Consider the following 12610-nt stretch of genomic DNA (forward strand, 5'->3'; position numbering starts at 1 on the left):
CAAACGATAGATTGTTTGCCCTGATGCTGACTCTGTTCTGCATTCTGCACCGAGGAAGGTCAACCTTATATAGCTCGAAGTCCTCTTGAGGTTGCCCGCTTTTGGTCATCCATGGAGTAATCTTCCATGCACCTGATATGTTTACTGGTCTTCTATGTTCTGTAATGTCCTTTTGTTTTTCTTTGTTTTGACGCATAGAACAAGTGAAAAATGGATCTTGCTAATTGACTTACATGTGCCACGCTATATCGATTGATTCCTTATGTGTCTCCTTGTTGCTCCCCAATTTACTTCGGGAAACTTGTCAACGTTGCTTCGTTTTCCTCTTTTCTGACGTTCTATGGAAAGAAAAATACATGGCAGCGGTGGGATTCGAACCCACGCCTCCGAAGAGACTGGTGCCTTAAACCAGCGCCTTAGACCGCTCGGCCACGCTACCGCCAGACGTTACTAATCTACTATTACAAATAGCCGGACACACACACACACACACACACACACACACACACACACACAGAGAGAGAGAGAGAGAGAGAGAGAGAGAGAGAAACCGGAGCGTGTGGACGCGTGCGAAGACACGTCAGCGCCCACAAGAGATAACGCACGTGCTGCCAGGAACGTCGACACTCGCTATGTTGTGTCATTACCACTGATGTAATCTTATGGACCGTCACTCGGGTGAAGCAATCAGCGCCTAAGGCAACTATCTGAAGAATTACTTACTAACACTGTCTGTCTGAAGAAATAAGTGTACATTATCTGGGAACTTTCCTGTAGCTGAGGGCCTCCGAGGACAGTAGCGTTACCTGATTTTCAGAAATAAATAAAAGTGTTCTTCCCTCTGCTTTTTTAAGGACCGTTCTTTCCAGCTCACGTTGGTACATTGCAGTTACACATAAACTAAAACAGCGATATATATATATATATATATATGACATCTTTGAGGGTCACATCAGCACAAGACACATTTTTCACTAAATAACTAAATGTAAAGCAAAGCAGTACATAAAAATTTAACACATAATTACTATGATTTCATAAGCCAAAAGAGCAAAACGTAACCTTTCGACATTTAAATATACTGCATACAGTAGGAGTTAATCCTGATATATTTTAAATTCCATTTTTTCTGCAGTTGTTCTTTGTTGATAATTTGGCATCCTTTAACAATTTTGCATCATCCTTTGCAAATTTATAAAACTCTTCACAAGAATGAATCATAATTAACCACTACTTGAAACTCTCCTTTAAGTCCACAGAGCACCTCTTCCTTGTATCACACCAATCGTTTTCATAAGCGAAAAAACTCTCAACAAAGGCATTGGAGCCTAGACGCTAAACAAAAAACTAACAAGTTCAAGCAAGTTTGGGACATTATGATCTGGCAATGTTGAGAAAAAACGAAGCCAGTTTGACATGTCACAACGTTCCTCGTTTACGCTTTCTGGAAGATTATCACTGTAACTGCTGAACTCTTGATACATGTCTTCAATGCACACTTGGTCGCTAAGATGAAGTATTTCCGCTGCATTGTCGAAATCTTGAAAACAAATTTCCATTCGTAGATCAAATGTTTCTAAAGACGCATACTTCTTAATTTCAGTAATATCAACCTTGTATCCAAAATACTTCTGCTATAAGTGTAGAAACTGGTGAAATCTACAGATATCTTCCTTTGCAGTGGTACAGATAGCCTATTCATGAGTTCCTTGCTTTGCTGCCGTAGAAGTTATCCTTGTTGCTTTGCTGGATTTTTGTGGTGAGAAGTTCCAGTTGTTCGTTTATTTCTAGATTCTTAAATCAGTCTTAGTAACTATGTGCAGCTGGCTTCCATCACTTCTAATAAAATGTTTGTAAATTTCAGACAAGACTACTTGCTCAGGGTTATTATTAATGAAAACTCTGGACAATAACTTAAGACAACATCAGTACTGTGGAAATAACTTTTAACTGGATCAGAGTTATTTAGCATTCTGGTTAAAGCAGAAGTCAACGAAAGCCATCTAGTGGGGACGTGGTGTGGGACTTCAGGCCATTCCAAATTCGTAGATTGAATAACTGATTTCAGTATATCTTTTCTCTTCTCGTGGACTGAAATACCAAGATTACAGATTTTCAGTCCGAAGTTCACTATATCGATACCTGATTTATGTATGTCAAATTTCATTGCATTCTGCACAATATTGTTAGAACAACTGGCCTTAAACATATTCTAATGTCAACTGATACACTGAAGTTTTCTTTCCGAAATTAACATCTGCATTATCAGCATTGTACGATGATATCTGATTTATACTCCAGTTACTGCTTTCTAAGTTCTAGAGCACAAAATCAGTTATTTCTACGGAAGTTTAGTCAGCATTATCGACAAAATCAAGAAGTTTATTTTGAACTCGCTGCAGAGGATCAAATAAGACTATAAATACTGGAAACAGTTTCCTGTTGTTTGTGTTTGGTGCATAAGTCGCCAGAGAAAAGGATTTGGCAGTTTTTTTCTGGTCTTTAACACTCTTGGAAGCTAGCACATTTTTTACAAGCACTTCTGCCTTCGGAAGTCCACATTTCTGGTTTAAGGCAGTTGTTGAATCGATGAAAACATGGGATACTACTTTATTCCCACAGTCAAGGCTGGATCCAGCAACACCATCACATTCAATTTTGTTATTTAAGTTTATAAAATAATTCGTGATTTTAAAAGTGCTTATATTTGAACTTTCCTTCAGTTGATGTCCTTTATGTAGAGAATGTTGTCTGGGATTAGCTGATCCACCATGAAATATCGTAAAATTCTTTCTGCCCCCCCCCCCCCCCCCCCACGCAATATGCCCTATCTTTATTTTCCTCCGGTTTTACGCTTGAAAATAGTTTATCCCGCTGCTTCAAATTCACGTGCTAATGTTGAAATTTTACTTTCTTGTTCGAAGGACTCTTTGAAACATAATTTTCACTATCATTTATTTATAATTACCACGTGTTGACAACTGTTAACTTGATCCAGGCGTTGCTTGGACGCAGTTCAAGAGAGCACAGAATACAAACAACACCAGTTGTGGCGAGGGGGCTTAAACACCACAACAACAAAGGACTAGAAGGATGCTACTGTCGACCTACTCTCCGTTTTTTTTTTTTTTTTTTTGCAGTTTTTACCAGAACTGGCATGCACAATAAAACAGGGTCTCTGATCAGAGATAGCCACATTTCAGGCTGAAAAATATCCTCTCGTTTATGTTCCATGTTTAATCTGACTTTTGGACAGTTTTAAACATAACGGAAAATTGGTGACTTCTAGCAAAGAAAAACGGAGAAGCGAAATGAAAATCAAAAAACGGAGGAATCAGATAAAACTGGTTATCTAGCAACCCTGGGTGACGCAGAACCGAAGTCTATTTCGGCAAATGAGGTCCCCATGGAAACACAAGGAACATAGCCCGTCACTTGCCTGTAACTCTGGTGCACGAGAAGGTGCGGTTCTATTAGGCTATTCACTGCGAATGTAAATGATAAGATTTTGAAAATCTCTGTGGGATGTATAAATTTTTTCTCGGTTTGTACAAAGCGATGCAATAATCTGGAGATGCTTATGATTCTAAACTGATGCGCCAAAGAATTTGCTATAAGCTGGCGTAATCAAATACAGAGATATGAACACAGACAGAATACGGCCCTGCGGTCGACAACGCCTATATAAGACTACAAGAGTCTGGCGCAGTTGTTAGATCGGTTACTGCTGCTACAATGGCAAGTTATAAAGATTTAAGTGAGTTTGAGCGTGGTGTTATAGCCGGCACACGACCTACGAAACACATAATCTACGAGGTAGCGACGAAGTGGTGATTTTCCCGCACGACTATTTCACGGGTGTACCGTGAATATCAGGAATACGCTAAAACATCAAATCTCAGAAACCGCTACGGCCGGGAAAAGTTCCTGCGAGAACGGGACCAACGTAGACTGAAGAGAATTGTTCCACGTGACGGAAGTGCAACCCTTCCGCAAATTGCTGCAGATTTATCAACAAGTGTCATAGTGACATCATCGTTGTGGGCTTTCGGAGCCGAAGGGCCTCTCATGTATCCTCGATGACTGCACGACACATAGCTTCACGCCTCGCCCACGGACCCGTCAACACCGACAATGGAGTGTTAATGACTGGAAACATGATGCTTGGTCGGACGAGTGTCGTTTCAAATTGTATCTAGTGGGTGGACGCGTACGGATATTGAGACAACTTCATGAATCCCTGGACATGTATGTCAGCAGGGAACTGTTCAAGCATGTGGCGGCTCCATAATGGTGGGGGACGTATACAGTTGGAGTGATATAGGACCTCTGATACGTCTAGACACGACTCTGGCAGTTGACACATACGTAAGTATCCTGCCTGATCACATGCATCTATTCCTGTCCATTGTGTTTCCGACGGACTTGGGCAATTCCAGCAGGACAATGCTACACCCGACACGTCCAGAATTGCTTCAGAGTAGCTCCAGGAACATTCTTCTGGGTTTAAACACTTCCGCTGGCCACCAAACACCCCAAATATGAACATTATTGATCATATCATTCATTCATGGTGTCAGTTCCCTCCAGCACTACTTCAGACATTAGTCGAGTTCCAGCCACGTCGTGTTGCAGCAGTTCTGCCTGCTCGCGGGAGCCCTACACGATATTTGGCGGGTGTAACAGTTTCTTTGGCTCTTAAGTGTGTATACCGTCTACTGACATGTAATGGCACCATTAAATTGCGTTAATTTCGTTGTTTAACGGACAGTGACAACATGTCACACAACTCAACGATGGCAGAAAGAGGTTGCCGTAGTACTAAATAAAGCAAACAGCGCCAACTGTCCCCCACTATGCCGGTCGCGGTGGTCTAGCGGTTCTAGGCGCGCAGTCCGGAACCGCTCGACTGCTACGGTCGCAGGTTCGAATCCTGTCTCGGGCATGGATGTGTAAGATGTCCTTAGGTTAGTTAGGTTTAAGTAGTTCTAAGTTCTAGGGGACTGATGACCACAGATGTTAAGTCCCATAGTGCTCAGAGCCATTTTTTTTGTCCCCCACTATATGCTCCGTAAGTTACGTCGGTGAAACTGCACGACGTTACTGCTCGTCTTGCTGAGCTTTATTTTGAAACTGCTGGCTGAATCTTTATAACCTCTGATCTGTTTCCGTCATTAGGGGACGAAACGTTAGAAACCCTACGCACGTTGGACCACGGCCTGATGCTCACAAAACAAAAGTAACTTAAATGAATTTTTCCTCGATTTTGCATGTGAAAATGGTCAGTTATTTGGGAAGATGACTATTTCGTGCGCTTTCATTTTCTACAAAAATGTATACACCTACATCTTCATCTTTACTCCATGAGTTACTGTAAACTGTGTGGCAGAGGGTTCATTTTACGGAACCATACATTGAAGTCCGTTCCTGTTGCATTCGCGAATGCAGCATGGGTAGAAAGGCAGCTTATACGCCACTGTGCACGTCTAATTTCATAGGAACGGCTTCTATGAGAGATCTAAGTAGGGGCTGAACTTTCGTGGTTTCTGCGATGAGAGATGGGCCTTGGAGTTTTCCAAGCGCCGAATGTTTTTTCGAGATGTACGATGTCTTGCTCCGTGTTCTGCCAGTTAAGATTTTTCAACATTTCTCTTACAATCTTTCAACGGACAAACACACCTGTAACCGGTTGGCGCCACCCATATCGTAATGGTAGTATTGGAAAACCGAATAACCATACGTGACTCGTTATAAGGGTAATTGTCTTTTTAATAAAATTTTCAGCTCGGAAAAAGAACGATGAGTTCTTGTAACAACCATAACTTCTGTCAGCTACACCAGAACGGCTATTCTGCATGTCAGGGTAACTCGACATCGGCTCTGTTTAGTCTCGTACACCCTACTTCTCTTATACTTGTACTTTAAATAAAGTTCTCATTAGCAATGCATGAAACAGAACCGAACTTTGTTCAGAAAATGTCGTGACTGTAAAACTTAAGAGCTTCGTGATTTACGTCTTCATCACAGGCGTTAGAAATAAAATAACGATACAAGTCAGGTACGATTAGAGGACTTCGTACAAACTTAATTATGTATATAGACAGTTCATCCGTATCGGGAATCGAGGATACGGACGATTTCTGTCTGTTATCGACTTTGATACTAGCACGATATCGGTCCCAGGGATTAGAGGTCTTCCATGAAAGTTTTAATTTCAAGTTTAAAGCCGGACAATAAATGACAAAATAAATAGTTTTTCATGTAATATGATTACAAACTAACAATATCAGATTCATCCTTTTCTTTTCACTGTGAAACTTCATGATTCTGCACCAACGGGAAGTGCCCTCTAGCTTTTCGTGAGTGAATTTGCGTGTATCATAATATGTAATATAAATGGCCGTATCCGTTGACTGTATTGACTTAGAAGCTAACGTTTATTGTATCTCTAAGGGACCATAGAACTTGGTACATAACATGAATTTCGAATTGATACGTCTACCCGTTCCTGAAGAAAAGAGGTATTAACAGAGGAGCGGACGGGGAGACAGTCTGATAACAAATGACAAATTTTTTTCTCCTCTGGTGTGATTACAAATTAACAATTTTCGGATCTTTTTCCTTTGGTTGTACTGCAGAATCTTACTTATGGTCCAATTTCTTTGTTCTAGGCCTACGGGAAATATCCTATAAATTTTCATGAGTGAGTTTTCGAGTTTCAAAATATGTTACGTAAATGGCCGTATCTTTTGGTTGCATTGACTTAGAAGTTCCACTTTTTTACATCGCCAAGGCACGCAGACCTTACTATGTGACACAAATTTCAGCCTTATACATCTAACCGTTTCTGACAGAAAGTGTTTTGAACGGGTTTTGTTACTTTGTATGCCTCTATAACACGCACCATTTCTTAGAACCAGATATTTAGATGAAAAAAAAAATATTGTCAGTTATTTGATGAAAAGGTATTACTTTAAATCTAGGTACTGGCTTCGGCAACCTCTCGTCCTCTCAAAATGTGCTTCTCTACTGCTTGAATTCGCTTGTTAGGAAATTTACACTCAATAACCCGTCTCTCACAAATGTTGACTGTTTCGTCAAGTAGTTTGCCGCGTGTTCCTTCGACGCAGGTTATTACACCACCAACCGAGCCATATGTCGCAGAGGTAAGACAATGGTCTTCTATTTGGAAGGTCGGAGGTTCTAATCCCCGTCCGCCCATGCAGACTGTGGTTCGATGAAACCCCCGGCCCCTTTCCACCAAATATCTCAAAAGAATTTTGTCTGTTTCTAAACCATACTTCTTCCCATCCGCGAGTCTAGCGACCAAGAAGTCATATGAAGCTGCAACGTCCATACCCTCAGACTGGAAGATCGTAGGTGTTGTATTAACGCTTCCGTGTGGTTTATATTAAATCTCAAACAGGTAACATTATTTTAAGGCCTATGATTACATTTCGTACGTTGCATATCTTACTCTTACGACTTATGCTTTCCAGAGGCTTAAGGAAATCAATGAGCCTCTCTTAAGATATATATGTGTACAGGGTGAACATTAATAAAACCCACAAACTGCAGGGACGGATTACTGACTGGAAACGGAGGGAAAAAGGTCCCATGAACATGTGTCCGGAAATGTGTCGTTACCTCGTTAGATGGCGCTGACGAATGAGAGTTCCTCTGGCCACTTGCCGTATGCCCCTTGCGTGTAGCAGGCTTCTGATTGACACAGCGTTCTGTAAGCAGCAGAACGGTCCGGTATTTATCTCGGGAACAAGCCGTATGGTGTTTGAGTATGGCCAAGCCGATGGAAACGGTCAAGAGGCAGCACGGATATACCAAGACAAGATATGATAGACACCAATCACATTACACAACATTACAAGCCCATTTTGGGCATTTGTGTCACCATGAGTCCTTTCAGACAGGTGAACGTGCAAGGAGGCGGCTGACTGTGCATACACCGGTTTTAGAGGATTGGGTTTTACAGGATATTGAGATGAACCCTCGTACAAGCTCCAGAAAATGGCCCGCAAACATGGTGTAAGATGGTTCAAATGGCTCTGAGCACTATGGGATTTAACATCTGAGCTCATCAGTCCCCTAGAACTTAGAGCGACTTAAACCTAACTAACCTCAGAACATCACACACATCCATGCCCGAGGCAGGATTCGAACCTGCGACCGTAGCGATCGCACGGTTCCAGACTGAATCGCCTAGAACCGCTCGGCCACACAGGCCAGTCATGGTGTAAAAAAAATTTCATTATGTGTATCCTACATGACTCCTGCTACCATGGGAGCCACTTAGAACAACTTGTCACGTGGACTGGATCAGCTCTGTACTGTGTTGCGAAACGATTCGTTGTCGTTGCACGCACACCGTTCCTTCCGGACACATGTTCACAGTACCTTTTCTCTCCATTTCCAGTAGTCAGGGATTCGTCCCTGCAGTTTGAGGGTTTTATTAACGTTCAAGGTTTCCTACCTGCCAGCCCAGCACATTTGATTTGGTGCCTTCAGCGTTACGTTGGAAATACTTACGGATAAGTTTTGAAAAGCCTCTACGGCACCTTTAAGAGTTAAATTTAAATTGCGACTTGACTGATTTTGAACAACATTGTGTACGCCATTGATGACGGATGCTCCGCAATAGCTTTGGCGGCAAGTCTTGCTCACATCTAATCACTTTCCCTCTGCATATTCAGTTATCTTACATGCTTATCCTAATAGAGATTGAACTTTGGCCTGGAAAACAAGGTAAATAATTCGCGTATCTTTACGTCAGAATCATTTTCAAAACAATCTTTCATTATTTTAACTTAATGAAAGACTTCTTTTCACTGAGCGACTTTACTAATTTTTCCACTGTTTCTTCCCATTTTAATTTTCCACGTTTTTCCTCTTTTTCGTTTCGAAAGGCATCTCAGTCTAACAGGCATTGCCTCAGTCGTCTCACTGTGGTTAAGACCCTATCAGTATCGCTGGATACTTTCCTTAATTGTTCGGTGATTATTTTCCGCATAGTGTGTAAGGTGGCTATAATTTCGCAGCTTACAAGCACTCATCTACATACTCTGCCGTGATCTACAACCACAGTTAGGTGTCATTTGATAATTTGTACATCTTATATATGAATATTTAAAGAAGACCGACATTGTCACGTACGCCTTGTAAATAACTGTTAACACTTTTGCATGAAAGGTGCCAGAGTGTCTTTATTGTCAAAATGGCGTAATGAATGATTGCGTATATTAATAGAGGCTGGAACGCCAGTGGAGATGAAACAGCAGGCGGAACTCAAGGCCTGGGTGGAGAAAAGCCCGCACAGGTGTGCTGGTCCTGCTTGACACAGGAAGTGTCAAGACGGACAGTCTGGACACCTGAGAGTGGAAACATAATACAGCGGTGGGTGGCCGGTTTTTTAGTTAGGACGGAAGGATTATACTTTGGACACTATGAAAATCTTGGACGCAGCTGAGAGGAACGAGGGATCGTCACCTTGGAAATCAGGCAGGATGGGTTATTTCAGCGGATTTTACTCAGAAGCGTAAAATTGTATGAGTATAGGTATTTCCTCACAAACTTTCCGCGCTGGAAGACAAAAGACTAAAATATGGTTGGTGGGCGATTGGCAGAATCTGTGGAGAGGGAGAATATTCCGTGGTTTCGAGAAGATGGTTTCTTTTCTGAGTTACAAGGGTGGGGAGACGAGCCGCGCTGGGGAGCCAGCGGTGGAGAGAAGTCTTCCGTTTTTGAGCGCCCGTGTGTGATAGTCGCTCAGTATCAGCTTTGTTGGACTGTTTGCTGTCTTTGCTCTCAGGAGAGTTAGAACGGTTAGGCACTGTACTGTTGCGAACTTATACGACTCTGGACTTCGACTCCTGGTTGAAAGTCGTCATTGAGTACGTAGCGTTCAGTGTTTGAGAGCACTTCTTCTGCTTAAACTTACGTTGAGACGTTATTTGAAGTCCGTCCTTGTGACTGGGAGTTCGCGTTTATTGTCTGTTGAACACAAAGAGGAGAAGACAGAATTAGAGAAGGACCGCCTCCTACCGTACTAGGATTTGAAAGAGCTTATTTTGTGGCTGGAGTTCTTCCATCTTCGCTGGCAGGTACTAGAACCATCACTCCGACGCACTGGACGCATACGGTGGTATTGCTAATTACTTCGGCTTATTAGGGCTATAAAGCTAAACAGCTGTGATCACGTTAGTGTATTTCCACTGATGTTTCACACCATCGTAGATCATCTTTGAAGGTAGTGTTTTCTAATGTTTGGTAAGTAGATGATGTCAGTCATTTCGCGTCATTTATGTTAGATAGCGTGGCCATAAAAACGGGCAGAGTTTGGCAATTGATCAGCAATTTTAGTTAGGTTCAAATGGCTCTGAGCACTATGGGACTTAACATCCATGGTCAGCAGTCCCCTAGAACTTAGAACTACTTAAAAATAACTAACCTAAGGACAGCACACAACACCCAGTCATCACGAGGCAGAAAAAATCCCTGACCCCGCCGGGAATCGAACCCGGGAACCCGTGCGCGGGAAGCGAGAACGCTACCGCGCGACCACGAGCTGCGGACTTTTAGTTAGGAGATACAGACATTTGTAATAAAGGTTTTTTTTTAAATCTATATTATTTACTAGTATTAGTTGCCTTAATCCTTCATTTATGTTTATGTTGTAATTTATATGTTAAAGAGCATTAAGAGATCCTAAGATCTGCTTCAGGGGGATAGTCAGACATGGTCAAATCATCATTTAAGAGTTCGTTATTTTCCGTTGCGCACATGCATTTTACACCCACCTGGAACAGCATCTTGGATATAGTTAAGTCTCTGTCAGTATCGCTGGAGACTTTCTGTAACTGCATGCTGATTATTTTCCGCATAGCGTAAACAAAATAACGCGACGTGACGCAGTTCTCAACAATACGGGGGTCTCTGCAGAGTCCCAGGACGTTGCTTAGCATCAGTCTGGGATAAGTCGACTGGCGAGAAACGCGAGTGAGTTCATCCTCAGTTGCAAAGTCTGCAGAAAAGCGTAATATGTAGCAACAGCACAACGACAGCAGTCAGAAGGTAAGTCTTCGACAAACACCTCAGTTTCGCTATTTTGTGGTAGCAAAATCGAAGCGTCAAATCTGTTGCACCTCTCCACGAATGCGTAACATAAATTTTCACAGGCATGTGGGCCTATATTTAATGAACATGGAAATCTTTGACATTGCAGTTACATTAGAGGTAGTTTAATTTTTCAAACCCAGTGATGCAAACAGTCGCACATGTCTCTGTATTGGATTCTTCGACAGTCCGAGTGTATCACCACGGAAAATACACGCTTTCTACTCGCATGCCTTCAGTAAAATACATTTTCGTATGAATTTCTTACTATTGCAGACATATTCATATATCCTCAGAAATAACTCATTTTATAAGAATTTCTGGTAATTTCCAAGAATGATTGCCTATCGAAGTTGGAGGGCTCCAAACGATACATATCGATCGTGCTATAGTAAATCCATTATGGAAGTCTCGTAGCGCGCGTTATGATGAATTATTTGTGATCGTCATTTTTATCAGTTATTTCTTCAGTTCGTGTACATTACATTCCCGCCGTAATCATTTGTGATTCCATTGGGAAATCGACACGGTTTCTGTTGATAGCGAGTGTAATGTCTGCTGCTTCTCACGTTTCTTCTGTGGATTGTCTGACATGGAAAACTCTAATTCCATGCATATCCAACGTAGACAAATGTTTGACTTTTTGCCGCAGATATGGACTTCTGCCGGACGACGAAAGGAAGGACTGTGTTTGACTGTAGTGCTGCGAAGTCTGTGAAGCTTCGTAAGAGGAGTGTGGACACTGAGATTCCATTGCCATTTCACTGGGGACTTTGCGGAAAGCGAACCAGCATCAGGAGAAGTACGTGGTTCGAGTCCTCCAAATTATCGATTCAGACGAGCGTAATTCTTGTGTCGTGCTGGATTCGAGATTACACGTTGCAAGCCACAGCATCAGAAACTGAGTTATCGGCAAATACCGTGTGTGACTACTTCGGGTTTTGCCGAGATGTGTGCTACGTGGTAGTGACAAATGACCGTGTGCCAATTGGTAGTGAATAAAACAGTAGAAGTAGACGAATCTTATATTGCTAGACGAAAGAATCAGAGACGACGACCTTCTAAAAGTGAAGTAGATCATATCTGGGTTTTCGGCGGGATACAAAGAGAGTCCCGTAAGTTTTTCGTTGTGAAGGTATTGTCCCGAGACAAGGTGACTTTTGTGGATCTCATAAAACATTTCATACTGCCTGGAACAAAAGTCATCACAGACGGGTTTCAGTCGTACCAGACTCTGAAAGCTGAAGGGTTCGAACACGAATTCAGGAACCACGCTGTGGAATTCGTCTCTTCAGATGACGCCAGTGTCCATACTCAGAATATAGAACGGCTGTGGAAGTCTGTCAAGTCTACCTTAAAAAGAGAAGGGCGTCCAGGACAGACGGACGAACTGTACTTGTTCCGGTACCTATACTTCCACAACTTGCGTTTGCAGGGGAAAGTCGACGCATGCGATACTCTTCCGATATTCCTGCGCGATATT

The 12610-nt window shown here is 42.2% G+C and overlaps 1 non-coding gene across 1 annotated transcript; it reads right to left on the bottom strand.

Annotated features, from left to right (window-relative positions):
- Positions 1-357: 357 nt before the first annotated feature.
- On the bottom strand, positions 358-439 carry Trnal-aag (transfer RNA leucine (anticodon AAG)). The gene has a single exon. It is a non-coding gene; the product is annotated as a tRNA-Leu (tRNA).
- Positions 440-12610: the final 12171 nt, after the last annotated feature.

This window comes from Schistocerca cancellata, chromosome 1 (assembly GCF_023864275.1).
Source record: "Schistocerca cancellata isolate TAMUIC-IGC-003103 chromosome 1, iqSchCanc2.1, whole genome shotgun sequence".
NCBI classification, from domain to species: Eukaryota; Metazoa; Arthropoda; class Insecta; order Orthoptera; family Acrididae; genus Schistocerca; species Schistocerca cancellata.